Source organism: Natator depressus, chromosome 8 (assembly GCF_965152275.1).
Source record: "Natator depressus isolate rNatDep1 chromosome 8, rNatDep2.hap1, whole genome shotgun sequence".
Taxonomy (NCBI): Eukaryota; Metazoa; Chordata; order Testudines; family Cheloniidae; genus Natator; species Natator depressus.
Genome location: NC_134241.1, coordinates 12,059,990 through 12,076,119, shown reverse-complemented (window position 1 = coordinate 12,076,119; position 16,130 = coordinate 12,059,990). Strand labels below are relative to the sequence as shown.

At 44.0% G+C, this 16,130-nt stretch overlaps 1 long non-coding RNA gene across 1 annotated transcript; it reads right to left on the bottom strand.

The window, feature by feature from the left end:
- Nucleotides 1–168: 168 nt before the first annotated feature.
- Nucleotides 169–15,851, bottom strand: LOC141991954 (uncharacterized). The gene is made up of 3 exons (XR_012640499.1): nt 15,502–15,851; nt 13,740–13,937; nt 169–629 (listed from the first exon to the last, which is right to left on the bottom strand). It is a non-coding gene; the product is annotated as an uncharacterized LOC141991954 (long non-coding RNA).
- Between the last annotated feature and the right edge of the window lie 279 nt (nt 15,852–16,130).

The window sequence follows — 16,130 nt, the reverse complement described above, 5'->3', positions numbered from 1 at the left end:
TGTTTCAGGCTTCGTAGTTAGGATTATTTATTATGTAAGATGTTTCACACAGTTTGTGCTGACTTGTCTAACTTTTTGACAGTGCTGTAAATTGCAATGTCCCCCAGAGTTGTGGTGGGTTTTGATATGTTTGGTGTAGAGCACTTTCAGGTTCAGGCATTCTGACTTTTTTTTTTTAAACGTCTTTGGTTTGAAATGTTCGTGATGATATCTACTGAGCAAAGCTCTGATAGACATACTTCTGAGGTTTCCAGCTCAATGCTGTTGGATTTTCAACAAGGTTGGACAATGTACAATCTTCCAAGGTTTTTTAAATGCAATGTCAATATTCATATTTTTTTTAATTCCTCTAAATAAAAATAATGTCCATGTGTTTTTTCTGAAATGCTCTTTCCGATGATGGTTTTTGCCCTGTTTGCTGTGCCTCTGCACTTGTTTCTGCTGCAGCTCTGTGCTCACTAATTGTAGCTGCTCCTTTAAGTGTAGGGAAATATGTTCACTACCATTACATTAGAATCTTTGTTAGGAATGGAATGAAAAGCAGCAGGACAGACACCAGACAGTAAAACTGCTGCAAGAGAAACATCACTGAAGGTGCTTGGGTACTTGGGATGGGGAGGGCCAGCAATCTGCAAGAGAGGAAAAAAATGAGACAAACTCTTAACAGAAATAAATAAGGCAAAAAAGAGAGAAATTGAGATGAAGGGGAAAAAGCTATCGTGGCAACAAGGCGAAGAATAAGAATATGGAGGAAAACAATGAAGTAAAATTGTTGCATTAAATCTTTCTTCCTAATTGTTTTTGTGCTCATGGAAGTGGACCCAGCTCTCTGATAACCATAACATGTCTGCTGCTTCCTTGGGGGATGCGCCCCCTTTCAGATGCTGGAAGAGAACTGGAACTGTATCTTTAAAAAAAAAAAAAGGCAATATAATAGATAACAGAGCAATATACCCTTTTTGCTCTGTTATCTAACACACTTTCCAAAGAGTGTGTTCCCAACTCCCTATATTTTCCTTATAGTTTTGGTGTTCGAGTAAGCAAAACATCCTCCAGCGATTGTATTTTGGGCAGAAATAGAAAAAAAGTGATGCTGGATCATAAACTTTTTTTAAACATTTCGCTGTAATCATATTTTGTCAGCAGCTAATAGCCTGGGGTTCCTCTTCTTGTGGCATCTCTTGTCCTGACTAGTGGTAGATCCAGGCTGCCTTATATACTTACCAGCTTATTCCACAGTGTGTGCAGTGCAGAAGTATCCCTCCTGATCATGACTAACCACTAATTCTGAGGGCTGGACTGTGACTTTACGGGCATGTCTACACTACAAAATTAAGTCAAGTTAAATTGATGTACAGCCACTACATGTGTTTCACGTCCACACTATGCTCCTGTTGACGATGTGCGTCCTCACCAGGAGTGCTTCCGGGGCACAGATAGTTCAAGCCCCAGGGCTGACAGCCAACAGGCGATGTAAGTAATGATGCCCTAACTATGTCTACCTAAGTAACTCCACCTCCACAAGAGGCATAGCATTCTATGTAGTGACATAGAATCATAGAATATCAGGGCTGGAAGGGACCTCAGGAGGTCATCTAGTCCAACCCCCTGCTCAAAGCAGGACCGATCCCCAATTTTTGCCCCAGATCCCTAAATGGCCCCCTCAAGGATTAAGCTCACAACCCTGGGTTTAGCAGGCCAATGCTCAAACCACTGAGCTATCCCTCCCCCCCCGGCAACTTACATTGGTGGGAGCTACATTTAGCGTGGATGCTTAGAGTTAGATCAGTGTAAGCTGCCTTACATCAACCTAACTCTAGTGTAGACCAGGCCTAAGTACCTGTGCAATGGAGTGAGAGGAGAACAAGCACATCCTTTTTATACCTGTATGTTGGCTACACGTACCTTGGGTTGCTGGGCATACAGGAGTAAGCACTTACTCCCTGCACCTCCTCCCCAGCAGCTAAGTGGAAAATTGGCAGAGCCTTGGCTCTGCTGGCTGGCCAGCACAATGGGATTTGCATAGTGGAAGTCACAATTTGCTGCTGGTTTTGGCTGGAACCAAATTCTTGCTCTCCAATCCTGAATAGGGAGGAATTGTGTATCAGCTGGATGTTGGAGTCACAAGGGACTATTTAGGGCAGTTAAGTTTATGCACTCCTTGCTCACAACTGTGCCTTTTGTTATTTATATTATAGTAGCGCCTAGGAGCCCCAGTCTGAGACCAGGACTCCATTGTACTAGGTGCTGTGCAAACACAAGCAAAAGGGCGGTTCCAAGTCACAGTCTAGGCCTAATTCTTTTACTTTGTCAAAAACCCTGACTGGGTTTGTGCACGTAAGAATTCACATTAGTGGCCTTTTCAGAATACATCAGAACGGGTGTCTGAATATAAGAATAGTATAGGGTCCAATGACTGGATTAGAGGCAGCTAATTACATGATCTGAATCTGTTCCTGAGGTGGTATGAGCACAAGAGCTACCCCTCTGCTTTGCTTTCCAGTTGTGTACTGGGGTTTGTACCTTCATGAGCACAGCAGTGCAACAGAAATGTGAAAATGGTGACTCTGATGCCTGGAATTATGCGATGTAACTTGCAGTATTTATAAATTGCACAGTCCCTTCCCCAGAGATCTAATTGCACTCAAAGGGGGTGGGGGAGCTTGGGAAGGGATTCAAAGGAGGGGTGAAATGGTCAGATTGATGGGCTAAGAAGATGCTTTTTGCATGTGCTTTGTATGGAGGTAGACAATGTGAGTGTCGGGAAGAAGCTGCAGATATTAAGATGGGAGACAGCAAAAATCAGCACAAGTGTGTTTTGCTTTCTGGAGAAATATTTTGATTTTATATTGGTAAGGGTCTTTCTGGTGGATGATTCAAGGAGGCATCCTGGCAGTCTGTGGCCTAAAGGTTATGGCAGCTGGCCTGGGACAAAATACATTGCATATATTTAATAATTAATGTTAGAGTAATCAAAAAGTGCAGCAGTTTTAATCTTTTAAATTAAAAAATCTTGCAGTGGTCACAAGAGTGATTTTTGTGTTTCACTTTTGATCTGATCCAGTATGGCCGTTCTTATGTATGACCTGGAGTCAATTAATAATCTCTGCCACAGTTTCTTATCTGTAAAACAGATACCACTACCCTACTTCTCATGGAGGTTATAAGAATAAATTCATTGTGAGACACTCTGATACTATGATGGTGTGAGCCATAAAAGTATCAGTGTAGCATACTGTACAGAACTGATTGTGCTATTGCCACACACACAACAGCTACTTTCAGTGAAGGCCAAAAGTAACACTCCTCCATTATTTTTCTGATTCCCCCAATCTCCTAGAAAAATCATTTTATTAGTCAGTATCTGTTTTCCATCTCAAACAGCCCTAACCAGTAGCTTAACTTCCTGCCCTGGATATCTAATATTCAGTCCATGTAAACAGCAGCCATGTTTTTTATCACAGAAGCACCTGAATTTCAATTGAGGTGAAGTGATTCCCATGCTCATCATTTTCAAATACTCAGCTTCTGAGTTGAAATGTTCTGTGTTCTTATATAGCATCTGAGTGCCATGCTCTGCCTGAGGCACACGGGGAGGGTTTTGGTTTTTTTTAGCAGAAAGTTCATCTGGGTTTATTAAAAAATAATAGAGTCCTCCAAATCCCTGCACATTCACGTTGGCATAGAGCTACCACAGGGCTGCTCCAAATATGGATGAAGTTTAAAACCTAGCATGCCAATGGTCCCTGCCTGAGGGCTAGTGCCTTTAAGATAATTTAACAGAGAAATTACTCTTTAGAAAATCACATACTGAGCATGTTCAGTAGAAAACATTTAAACGCAATTGTGCTGCACATGTGTGTGGCTGCTGGAGTGCACAATTGTCGGTCAATGAACTAGCTCCAGAATTTCTGCAGAAAAGCAACATGAAGGTTGCACAGGGAGAATCCCAAAAGATGGGAAATGTAAATGTGGGCATGCTCCATCGCGAACATTCGTTGAGTAGATGCAGCCGTGTATTCCATGTGGGTGTGCATGCCCTGCGCATCGGAGACAGAGAACTTTGCCTAGCAGTACTCGTAGGGGTGGCACTCATTGCCTGCAGCCATAGCCACTCCCCTGGCTGTATAAAGGTGGCACCTCCCTGGCTACTTCAATCCCTTCTCACTGCCCATGGCTAGAGTCAAAGCTCTGTGTGAAGTTTTCACCTCACACTTTTACACTCAGTTTTCTGATAACTTTTTTTTATACGGTGGTAATAGTAGTACCTTAGTGTTAGTTTAGTTAGTAGAGTAGTTGGCTCCACTGTGTGATGTCCTCATGAGGGTTCAAGCATTGTCCCTCATGCAGGGCAGCTATCTGCAATAGTGGCCCCCATATGAGGTGCTTGTTGTGTCTCAGCAAGGGACACATTAAAGAGCAGTGCTCCATCTGCAAGTGATTCACTAAGAGGAGTTGGGTGACAAGAGACTTGAAGCAGCACCTTCTGGAGCAGGCCATGAGGCCCATTTTGGCAGAGGCCCTTGTCTGACTGGTTCTGGCATGCATTATCAGATGAGTCCAGCACTGACAACATTGGCACCCGTGCTGACCATTGTGACAGCATATGAGGTGGCTTCAGACCTCCTTTGCCTCTCAGTCCCAGGCTCTCTGCTGGTTCAGGAGGTCTCTAGTGCTATAGCTTCTAACAGCTTGTCCTCTGTTATGCCTCTGGCACCTTCTGACTGTGTGTCAGAGCCGTCAGATCCATTGGTAACACAGCTCGCACCACTTAGGCTGCAGGCTATGGAGTTTATGCTGGGCCTGGCACTGAAGGCCCCCTCAATGCTGGTGCATCCTTCAGCACCATCATTGTCTTGGCAGCAGATCCCACCATAAAGTTTGGTACCATCCTTGTTGCCAATGTCTGGCTCTCCCATTGTCACCACTGAACCTCTGTGATTCCTCAAGATTCAGGTTGAGGTCATCCTCCTCATCGGATGGGCACCAGAGATAACCCTGGGATCGCTATTGGTACTGAGACTGGCATCTGTCCTGCAGTTGAGAAAGAAGCTCTTGGCCTGGTGCCTACTGGCCATCGATGCCTTATCCGTATGTCCAGTGGCCTACCTGGAATCCCTGGGACACTCCTCAGTCCCTGATGTCCCACTCCTTCACCTGTTCCAGAGCGAGATCACTGGTCCCAATGGTGGCTCCCGCTCCTATACTACTGCAAGTGACCACTGAGTCAATTCCCCTGGGACTTATGGGGCTCTTCTGACTGGATCTCTGGGACAAGAAAAGGATCTACTGTTGGCACAGTACACCACGTCCTTGTCCTCCCTGGACTCTACCATGCTGGAATCTTCCTCTCCCTTGGTGCCTGAGGGCTTTAAAGGTATACCAGGATCTCCTGAGGTGTGTGGCCACTATCTTGGGTATCCAGGCTGAATTCTTCCAGGAGAATACACATAATGTTTGATATTCTCTAACCATCAGCTCCAGGAGATTAGCCCCCTGATAAATGAGGCTGTCCTGGAGCCAGAAAAGGCCCTCCAGAATATCCCTGCTTCATTGCCCTCTATGGTGAAATGTTCAGAGAAACAGTACTTCATTCCCATGCAAAGATTTGACATTTTCTACTCCCACCCAGCCCCTAACTTCCTTGTGGCGACTGCAGGAAATGACAGGACTCAGCAGAGAAGGTATAAATCCACACCAAAAGACTGAGAGTCCAAGATAATGCACTTGATGGGGAGAAACAGTTATACTTCCTCTTCCTTGCAGATGTGCATCATGAACCAGCAGGCACTGCTCTCAGAATATGAATTTGTTAATTGGGTGGCCATGTGTAAGTTCACATACAGGTTACAAGAACCCTCCAGGTAGGGGTCTAAGGCATTCATTTCAGAAGTCTATGTGGCAGCCAAGACCTCCTTGCAGGCAGCTCTACACATGTTGAATGCCTCAGCCAGGATTATATCATCAGCTGTAGCCATGAGGAGGCCGTATGGCTGCAGAATTTTGGCATTGTGCCCGATATGCAGCTGACCAATGAGGACATACCGTTCAATGGCTGGATTTTGTTTTCAGAAAAGACGGACGAAAACTTTCCCTCGTCTAAAGACTCCTGAGAAACTTTGCATGTTTTGGAAGTATAATCTCTCACCACAAAGAGAAGTCATCATAATGGTCAGCAGCCACAGCAGCATTACTGCTTGCAGTGGTGTGGGTTTTTTTTGTTTTGTTTTGGTTTTTTTTGGACAATCCTCCCTTTCTGTGCAGCAGCGGGACTACTGCTGCACAGAGTCACAGATCACAAAGGAGAAGGTCCTCTGGTTCTGGGTTTAACTAGATACTGCCCTGCCCCCGGCACCTAGGAAGTGCTCATTTTGACTTGTGTGTTCAGGACAGCGATCCAATGGTAACCTCTCCTCCTTGGTCCTCCCTGATTGGAGACATGCTGACCTGCTTTAATAGTGAGTGGGACTCAATTTCAACAAACAACTGGGTCCTAAGCATGGTCAGATTGGATTATGTCATACAGTTCCACTCCCTCCCCCATCCCCTGTCCCTCTACAGGGACCCTTCTCACGAGACACTGCTCTTCGAGCGGGTTCAGTCTTTACTGGCTCTGGGGACTGTAGAGGAGGTCCCCCTGCTGCATTTGAGGCTGGGGTTCTACTCTTTGTATTTCCTGGTCCCCAAGCTCAATGGAGGGATGAGACCTATTATTGAGTCTGCGATCTCAACAAATACATCAGATATGTGAGATTCCATATGGTCACCCAAGCAACTATCCTCTCTACCTTGAATCAAAATGACTGGTTTGCTGCTCTGGATCTGCAGGATGCATATTTCCATGTAACAATCCTCCCAAGCCACAAAGGCTCCTCAGGTTTGTCTTGGCTGGCCAGAACTGCAAGTACACCATACTGCCTTTCAGCCTGTCTTCTACTCCCTGGGTTTTTATTAAGTATGTGACTCTGGTAACTTCATACCTCAGACAGAAGGGAACTCATATCTTCTTGTATCTGGATGATTGATTACTGAGTGGCAAGTCCAGAGAAGAAGTCCTCTCTCGTGTTCACTTCACACTATGCCTGCTTGAGTATCTAGGTGTCAACCAAAACAGCAGGAAGTCAGCATTGGTTCCAATGCAAAGAATCGAGTTCATTGGGGCCCGGATAGACTCTACAAGTTCAAGAGCATTTCTACCCACTGAGTAATTCCAGGAGATCCACCGCCTATGGCTGGAGCTGCAGTCTCTACACTCAACCACAGACTGAGTATGCCTGAGGTTGCTAAGCCATATGACCATGTATACACAAGTAATTTAATATGGGAGGCTGCAACTCTGTCCTCTTCAGCTATGGCTGAAGTTAGTCTATTGTTCAAATCGATATCCTTTGGACATGCTGGTCTGACTGCCTCCACTGATTCTGGGCTCCTTATGGTGGTGGGCAATTCAGGATGGTGTGTGCCATGTAATCCCTTTCACATGGCCTCTGCCAACCAGGACTACAGTCACTGATGCCTCCTTAATAGGGACTTGGGGAGCACATCTGGACTCGCTGAAAGTTCAAGGCCTATGGTCAGAACAAGAAGTTTCTCTGCATATCAATGTTCTTGGAGTTTCATGCCATCTACAATGACTGACAGAGCTTTCAGGATCACATCAGGGGCTCAAAGGTTCTCATACTCACTGACAATACCACCACAACATATTACATGAACACAATTGGGGAGCCCATGCCAATGTGCTGTGTCAGGAGGTGATCAGGCTCTGGCAGTTTTGCATCAGGGAAAACATTATCCCTATGGCCAATCACTTGCCTAGGATCCACAATCATCTGGCAGATCATCTCAGCAGGAAATTCTCCCTGACTCACGAGTGGTCTCTGAAGCCCAGCATACTGCAGTCCATATTTGCAGTTTGGAGCATTCTGATTGTCAGCCTGTTTGTCACGAGAGACAACAAGAAATGCCAGCTGTTCTGCTTGAAAGAAGGTCTCTGTCTGGACTCCTTGACCGATGCTTTTCACCTGAGCTGGGAATCGGCACTCTTGTATGCCTTTCCTCCAATTCCAAACACCCTGCAGGTCATTCTCAAGCTGAAATTGGACCATGCCAGGCTCATTCTTATTGCTTAAGTGTGACTGAGACAATGTTGGTTCTCCGACCTCCTCACATTATTGGTTCGGCCTCCCATATCTCTTCCTCTTCATCCTGACCTCCTGATTCAGCATCATAGTCAGGTTCTGCATCCAGTGTTCAGCGCCCTGTATCTCACAACATTGATGCTGCATGGTTAGATGAAGAGGAGAAACAATGTTTGGAGACAGTCCGGCAGGTCTTGCTTAACAGTAGGAAGTCCTCCACCAGGGCAGCCTAATCGGCTAAGTGGAGGAGATTCTCAGTATTGTCGTTAGGGGAGTTCAACATTTTTGTCATCAGGGGAGTTCAACTGGCTTTTATCCAGAACATCTTGGAGTACCTGTTACACTTTCAGTCTTCTGGTCTTGCACTTTAGTTCACTCAGTGTCCATATGGAGGCAATTTTGGCACTTCATCACCTATTCATGAGTTGTGTTGTCAAACTCTGTGGCAGTGAGATTCTTGAGAAGAGTCATTCGTCTTCATGCACCAGTTAAAGAGCTAGTTACTTTGTGGGACCTTAATACCATTTAAGTGGCTCTTATGGAACCTCTTTTCAAGCCTCTGGTGACTTCTTTCCTCCCTCTGTGTCAGAAAACTGCCTTCCTTGTAGTGATAACATCTGCTAGCAGAGTGTGCGAGTTGCAGGTGGAGCCTCCTTCCATGCAATTTTCCAAAGACAATGTGACCCTGCAACTACAACCTAAGTTCTTATCTAAAGTGGTTTCCCAGTTTCACTTGAACCAGGTTCTTCTCTATGCCACATTCAACCCCAGAGGAGCAGCATCTTTACATGCTGGATGCCAGGAAATGTCTAGCTTTTTATCTGGATAGATGTAAACCTTTCTGTTCCCCACCTCATCTGTTTACTTCATACGCAGATCAAATGAACAGAAGAACATATGGGTCAGACCAGTTTGCCCACCCTTGAACTATGCTTATATTAAAGTGGGGGGCATGCCCCTCCCCCCACATCTACAAAGGTTCTGGTGCCCTTGGTTCCCTTCCTGTGTTATGGTGAACTAGGTAATTTAATACACTACTCTTTATGCTGTAAAATGTGTATCCAGAATTATAATGGATGTGCAACTGGCCCAGTTAGGGGTATAGTTAGAACATTAACTGTTTAGTGTCATGAGTGCTTGAGATTTTAATTGTACAGCTTTGATTGTACTGTCATTTTCAATATGTTTATAGCTGGTAACTGAATAAATGGTTGTGAGGGTTGCAGACAATGTATCTGTAGCTTTAGGAACAATTTCTCACATGAATTGCCCAATTAGCTTGAGACACAAAAACTATATTTTAAAGTAAATTCCTTTATTTGGCTAAAAGTTTGCAATTGTCATAGCCCAAGAAGATGAAATTAAGTGGTAATGCCTGGATCCGGGAGCTTGCTGGGATAATATGAAAAGATGGCATAGCTCTCTACAAGGATGCACCTCAAGGCTACGACCCTGCAAATGTATGTGCTTAGCTTTAAGCGTATGAGTAGTCCCAGTGACTTCACTAGGACTACTCATGCTTAAAGTTAAGCACATGTGTACATGCAGGATGGGGACCTAAATGGGAACCTACATATCTGGTTGTTTGTGCAGATAATAAACTATCCATGGATGGTGCTGTGCACCTCTATGCTTAAAGGTTTTCCCAAACCAGCATAGCTCACTTTTAAATAAGACAGTAAAACTGAGGTTTTTAGAGTGTGAAATGGTATGATGCCAGTTCACCTCCCGATCTCCCACTTGCACCAAAGCTCGACTGCTGTTTCTTAGAGCAGTGTCCTGTCCCTTTGCTTTAGCTGATCATAAAATGAGCCTGAGTGCACGCGTGCAGTCTGTTCCAGTCACATGATTGAAGAGGAATGCACTTCCCTTTTGATTATTTTTCTTGACCCAGATCTCTTCCAAATATGGTATCAGCTTAACGAGTTTGTGATCTTAAGCTCAGGCTTTTGCAGAAGAAATTCTGGCTTCCAGGGCAGAGGGGGAAAAAACCTTCTGCCTAGAGCTCTTTCCAAAAACACAAAGACTAAAAAGACACACTTAGACTCAAATTTGGCCCCAAAATGCACATTTTGTAAAAATAAGTGTTAGATTTGTTTGTTTTATTTTCTTTTTAGTTCCAGTGGAAACAATTGTTTTTAAACAAAGGGCCATTGCCCTGCAGTGATTGCAACCCAAACATTGCTTCACTAAGAATTCTCATCTGAAACAGGCTTAATTGCGGGATGAGCCACACCTGCCTTGAATCAGGTTATCCCAGGATAAGAAGGCAGCGGGAAGCTGGGGGGTCTCCTGCAGTGAGGGAACAGCAGTGTGAAGGTACAAGGAAAGAGGGTTTCGGGCAGCACAGTTCCTCAGGAAGGCAGAGGTATGCCCAGCTTAAGGCTGAGTGGAAGACTGTTTTTAAAAAAAAAGCTGCCCTAAGAAGGGCTGTGATTGAAAGAGACTGTGCCATTTCCCTGGTGAAGGGAAAAATAGGGGCAGGGCATAGCACAGGCACTCCTGGCCATGACGGGGGTACTTGGGAGGCAGCTGATTCTCTTACAGCCAGCATACATGGAGGGAAAATACATTTAGATTTTAAAAAATGTTTAGTTCTGATTATCTCAGGAATTATTGGTAACATAATACAGAAGGGTGTATAATTTTTATGTTGATAGTGTTTCTTAAATAAGACTATCACAGGCATTAAAGAAGGACAAATGCAAGTACTGCACTTAAGAAGGAACAATCAGTTTCACACATACAAAATGGAAAATGACTGCCCAGGAAGGAGTACTGCAGAAAGGGATCTGGTGGTCATAGTGGATCACAAGCTAAATATGAGTCAACAGTGCAATGCTGTTGCAAAAAAAGCCAACATCATTCTGGGATGTATTAGCAGGAGTATTGCAAGCAAGACACAAGAAGTAATTCTTCTGCTCTACTCTGCACTGATTAGGCCTCAACTGGAGGCTGGTGTCCAGTTCTGGGCACCACATTTCAGGAAAGATGTGGACAAACTGGAGAAAGTCCAGAGAAGAGCAACAAAAATGATTAAAGGTCTATAAAACATGACATATGAGGGGAAAATTGAAAAAATGTGGGTTTGTTTAGTCTGGAAAAGAGAAGACCGAGAGGGGACATAAGTTTTCAAGTATATAAAAAGTTGTTACAAGGAGGAGGGAGAAAAATTATTGTTCTTAACCACTGAGGATAGGACAAGAAGCAATGGGCTTAAATTGCAGCAAGGGTGGTTTAGGTTGGGCATTAGGAAAAAATTCGTAACTGTCAGAGTGGTTAAGCACTGGAATAAATTGCCAGGGAGGTTGTGGAATCTCCATCATTGGGGATTTTTAAGAGCGGGTTGGACAAACACCTGTCAGGGATGGTCTAGATAATACCTAGTCCTGCCTTGAGAGTAGGGGACTGGACTAGACGACCTCTCAAGGTCCCTTCCAGTTCTACGATACTAGTTAGGTCACCACTACTCTGTGACCCTGTTTCCATAACAGTAGATGCAGGTGCACACTTGTTCTGAACCCTGAGCCAGGAAGCTGATATTATTTTTACCTTTAAATGGAACATTAGCCCTGGTTGCATGTGGGTGTTAGCATCTGCCCAGTGCATTTCTAGAAATGAAGGGTTTTATTAATTTACTATTAAACAGACATGAATACACAGCTGGAGTGGTCCAAGAATGAGATCCCAGGCAAGTGTAGCTGCAGCACAAATGTACCCACACCCTACTTTTAAGAGTACATGCAACATCCCTTCCTCTTCCTTCTCTGCCGCATGTGGTCCCAACTCCTGTGTAAAGAGAGAATGTTGCAAAGCTATTTTTGGGATGTGTGTGTGTGTGGGAGGAAAATATAAGGAATACATTTTCCCCAAACCTTCCTCTTACAAATTGAAATTCCCTGCCATGTCCCTCAGTGAGACTACAAGCTGATTTGGTAGGTGGGGATACTACAGGTAGAGGGAGAACTCCACTCTTTTGGTTGGTGGGGAAAAAGGTAGCATTTCACCTCCCCTTTCCATAGAGATGGAAACTTTTATTAGTTTGCATAGTGCCTGGGTGCTTTGGAGATAGAAAGAGAAGGTCCCTGCCTCAAGTTGTTTACAATGTAAATAAGGGCCAAACTGCAGATCTTGGGGAGTGTTTTCAGAAAATCAGATAGTGTAACACACAAATTCTTTTGTTCGGGGTTTTTTGTTAAAACAAGGTGCAAACTAGAAACCCAGACATTAGTGCTACCGCACTAACATTTGAGCAGTATGGGCACCAGGGTTGCCTTACTGATCACCTGGAATTAATTTGCCCACAGAACAATACAGATCAGTCACACAGACTTAGTACAGCCACAAATCCATTTCCAGCTTGAAGGTCAAATGTTTAGATCTTGCTGTCAGTCTCACGGTGATAGCTTTAGCAGTAGGCTGACTTAGGTTTCCCTCTTTATAGAGATGCAACAGTTCAGTGCTTGGAAATGCTATTGAAATTCACTTCCATGCATTATTTTAGCCAATGCTTGATTCTGCTGAGGTCAGAGAGCAGAGATTGCTTGTAGGGAAATTGGGCCATAAAGCATGCCAGGACTTGATCTGATTTCAAAGAATTGGGGGGGGAGTGGTGGTTGGAAACTAAGGAGAAATAATGTAAAGGAAGGTAGCAAGGAAGTACTTGGAGCCTAATTCTTTTTGATTTGATATGGTGCCTCTCAGGTAAGAATTAAATCCAGTATGGCAGAAAGTCACATAAATAATTAAACTAAATCATTATGCAGGGATGAAAGTGGCTTTTACTTTAAAAAAAAATCTTTATGCTTCTCTTCCATGCTACTTCCTAATGTCAAAAGTTAAGAATTCCACAAACCTTGGACAAAAAAGGCAAGGAGGCAACTATTCTACCTCTGTCATTCCTTTGGATTAAAACCTTATTCTGTGTGAATTTAGAGGGCAACATGGATCATAGTCTTGGAAAGATAAATGTCTCACATTTGTATAGCAACCTTCATCCCAAAGGACCACAACATATTTTGGAAATGATATATACCTCTGGGGTGGACCACAGCAGCCAGGACATTGCACAACACTGGAGCAGGGAAACATTTGGATAGCAGTGCTGGAAAAACTCTTACAAAAAGTTCCACAGGACTTTAATGTCTAATCAGTGCTAACAAACCCTTGTTTGTTTTTAAGGTCTCATTTGAGTCACACAGTACATCTCTTAGCACTCAACTTCAGGTACATGCGACTCAGTCCTTTTAAGGTTTATTGTAATTTAAATCCAGGACCTTTAACTTGAACTAGTCCATGCATTGGACAAAGCAGCACTTAGGCAGAATAGCTTCTGACCTTATTGCTGCTGCAGCTGCATTCATTAGCAAATTCAGGCAAAAATCAGCAGTTGGTAGCTCTATAGAGTAACATGGCTCACCTTGATAACTAAAGGCCTAATGCTGTGAAGCACTGAGTGCCTTCAACTTCCATTGACTTTAGGTCCTAAATTAGCCCATTTGGCATTTAAATCTCCTTCAAAATCTCAAGCGGAATTTGCTGTTCACACTTTAAAGGGGCTGAGATGAGTGTGTGGAGTCTGGTTCATAAACAGCTTACCTGAAGAGAAGAGATGATGAGGGAACTGCACACTCAGGCTTCACAGGATTCAATCATCATTAAAAGAAATACAGCAGATTAAAATTTAATAGTTCATTTGCTGGTGGTGCTGCAAGTCTGTACTGGCTCATGATGCATGTACCCAGACACTTATGGGTTATACATGTCAGAGCAATGGCTGCCTTCCCTGTTGGAAATCTGCAGGGAAAGGGGGAAACAACAACAATCTTTCAATAAATTATTTTTAATACAGTCTTAGGGCTTGATTTTTTTCTCTCAGGGATTGCAAGGGGAGCATTATTGGGCCTTTGGAAGAGAACCCATCAAACTCCTCAGCACCCCTTCTAAGGGCAATGGAAACATTGCTTGGGAATAAAAGGCAGCTTTTTCTATTGTGTTTAACCCTTCACATTCCAGAAAGAAAATATTTTTAGAGGGGATTTTATTTTAAGGTAAAATAAATCAGTAATTTTATTTGTCTTTAATAGAGAGGCAATTAGTGGCAGAGAACAGTGTTGTCAATTTCTACATAGATCAGGAAAGGAAGGATGGTTCCGTACTAGCCTGAAAAACTTGGGAGACACTGGTTCAATTCCCTGGTCTACCACAGATTTCCTGGGTGAACTCTGTGCCTCAGTTCCCCAACTGTAAAATGGAGATAAACAGTACTTCCCTACTTCTCACAGGCCTATTAGGAGATTAAATTAATTTTTAAAAATTGCAAGGCACTCAGATACAATGGTAATGGAGGCCTAAAACAGACATATGCGCCTAAATAGATATATAGAAACACTGGATTGGACACACAGAATCAGAAACGCTAGTTACCAACTCCAGTATGTTGCTTCAAGCACTGGCCAATATCAGAACCTTCAGAGGTGCTTTTCAGAGAAACTCAGAATATACTCGGTCAGCTGTCAACAATGCTGAGTGTCAGTACATATGTTTTTGTATTTAACAAGTTAGGAAATTAAAACAACACTTAGGATTTATCTAGCACTTTTCATCTCCCAAGTGTTTTACCACCCTAGCTAATTAATCCTCTCTACACTTAATCCTACACTTCTGCTGAGAGAGCCAAACGTTCTCCCTAATTTACAGATTAAGAAATTGAGACAGTAGTTCAGTGACTTGCCCTAGGCCACAAAGGAAGTCATTATCAGAGCTGGCCACCCTATCTTTTTAAATTAAAATCCTTTTTTAATATTTGAATATGCAGGCAAAAAAGTCACAGGTGCATTCTTGTTTGGTGGCTCTTTTTCAGCTTCCAGTTTAAATAACAATTGGGCCTTGTCTACACGACAAAATTAAGTCAACCTAAATTACGTTGATGCACAGACACCACAATAATTACTGCAGTGGTTCATGTCCACACTATGCCCCCTCTGTTGGTGGTGCACAACCTCACCGGGAGTGCTTCCACAGACTTCAGTGTGTGGGGATTGTGGGGCACTGACAGCTGGAGCCCCCGCTCCCTGGGGCTCACAGCTGGAGTCCTCCCGCCTGGGACTGGCAGTTGGAGCTGTGAGCCCTGTGTGGGGTTGACAGCTCTGGCTGTCAACCCTGGAGTAGAGGGGCTCCAGCTGTGAACTCCTTGTGGGGCTCACAGCCAACAGATGATGTAAGTAACGCAGTGTCTACACAGACACTGCGCTGCCCTAACTACATCGACCTAAGCGTTGTGACTCTTGTAGAGGTTTATTAGGTCAGTGTAGTGGGCAACTTATTTGGATGGGAGCAACATTGTAGTGTAGACACTTACAGAGTGAAGTTGACTTAAGCTGCCTTACATTGACCTAACTCTACAGTGTAGAGACCAAGCCTCGGAAACATGATATGGATTCCAGTCAGGCCAGTTTGCTGGAGTCTTGATAGGAGATAGTCCTGCCTTATTTCAATTTGCAATGCCAAATTTTCAGTCCTTTTAAATCACTCTTCTTTTATTCACCATTGTTCACAAAACGTGGATACATACAAAATTATATTGCTCTGATTTGGGGTTCCTCAATCCTTGAGGATGGGAACCGAGCACAAACAGCCACTGTGAGAAAGTCCGACCACTCCGGGATAATCATTTCCACTGCAGCTAACTGCCCTTGTAAAATAAAAGTGACAGAAAAGAGACCAGAAAATAACTCAGGGTGTCAGTCAGATAAGAACCCCCCAAATCTCCTCCATGAAACTTCCCCCAAAAACATCTCCTCTCCCACTGCCCCCCAGGACCTCCCTCCATTTCCCCCCCCCATGAATCTCCCCCTCATCCCTGGATCTCCAGCTACACCCTCACTGAATCACCCACCCCCGACCCCAGAGTTTCCCCCCCATCTACTCTCCCACTGCCCCCCAGGACCTCCCTCCATGTACACTCCCCACTGAATCTCCCCCTCCCCC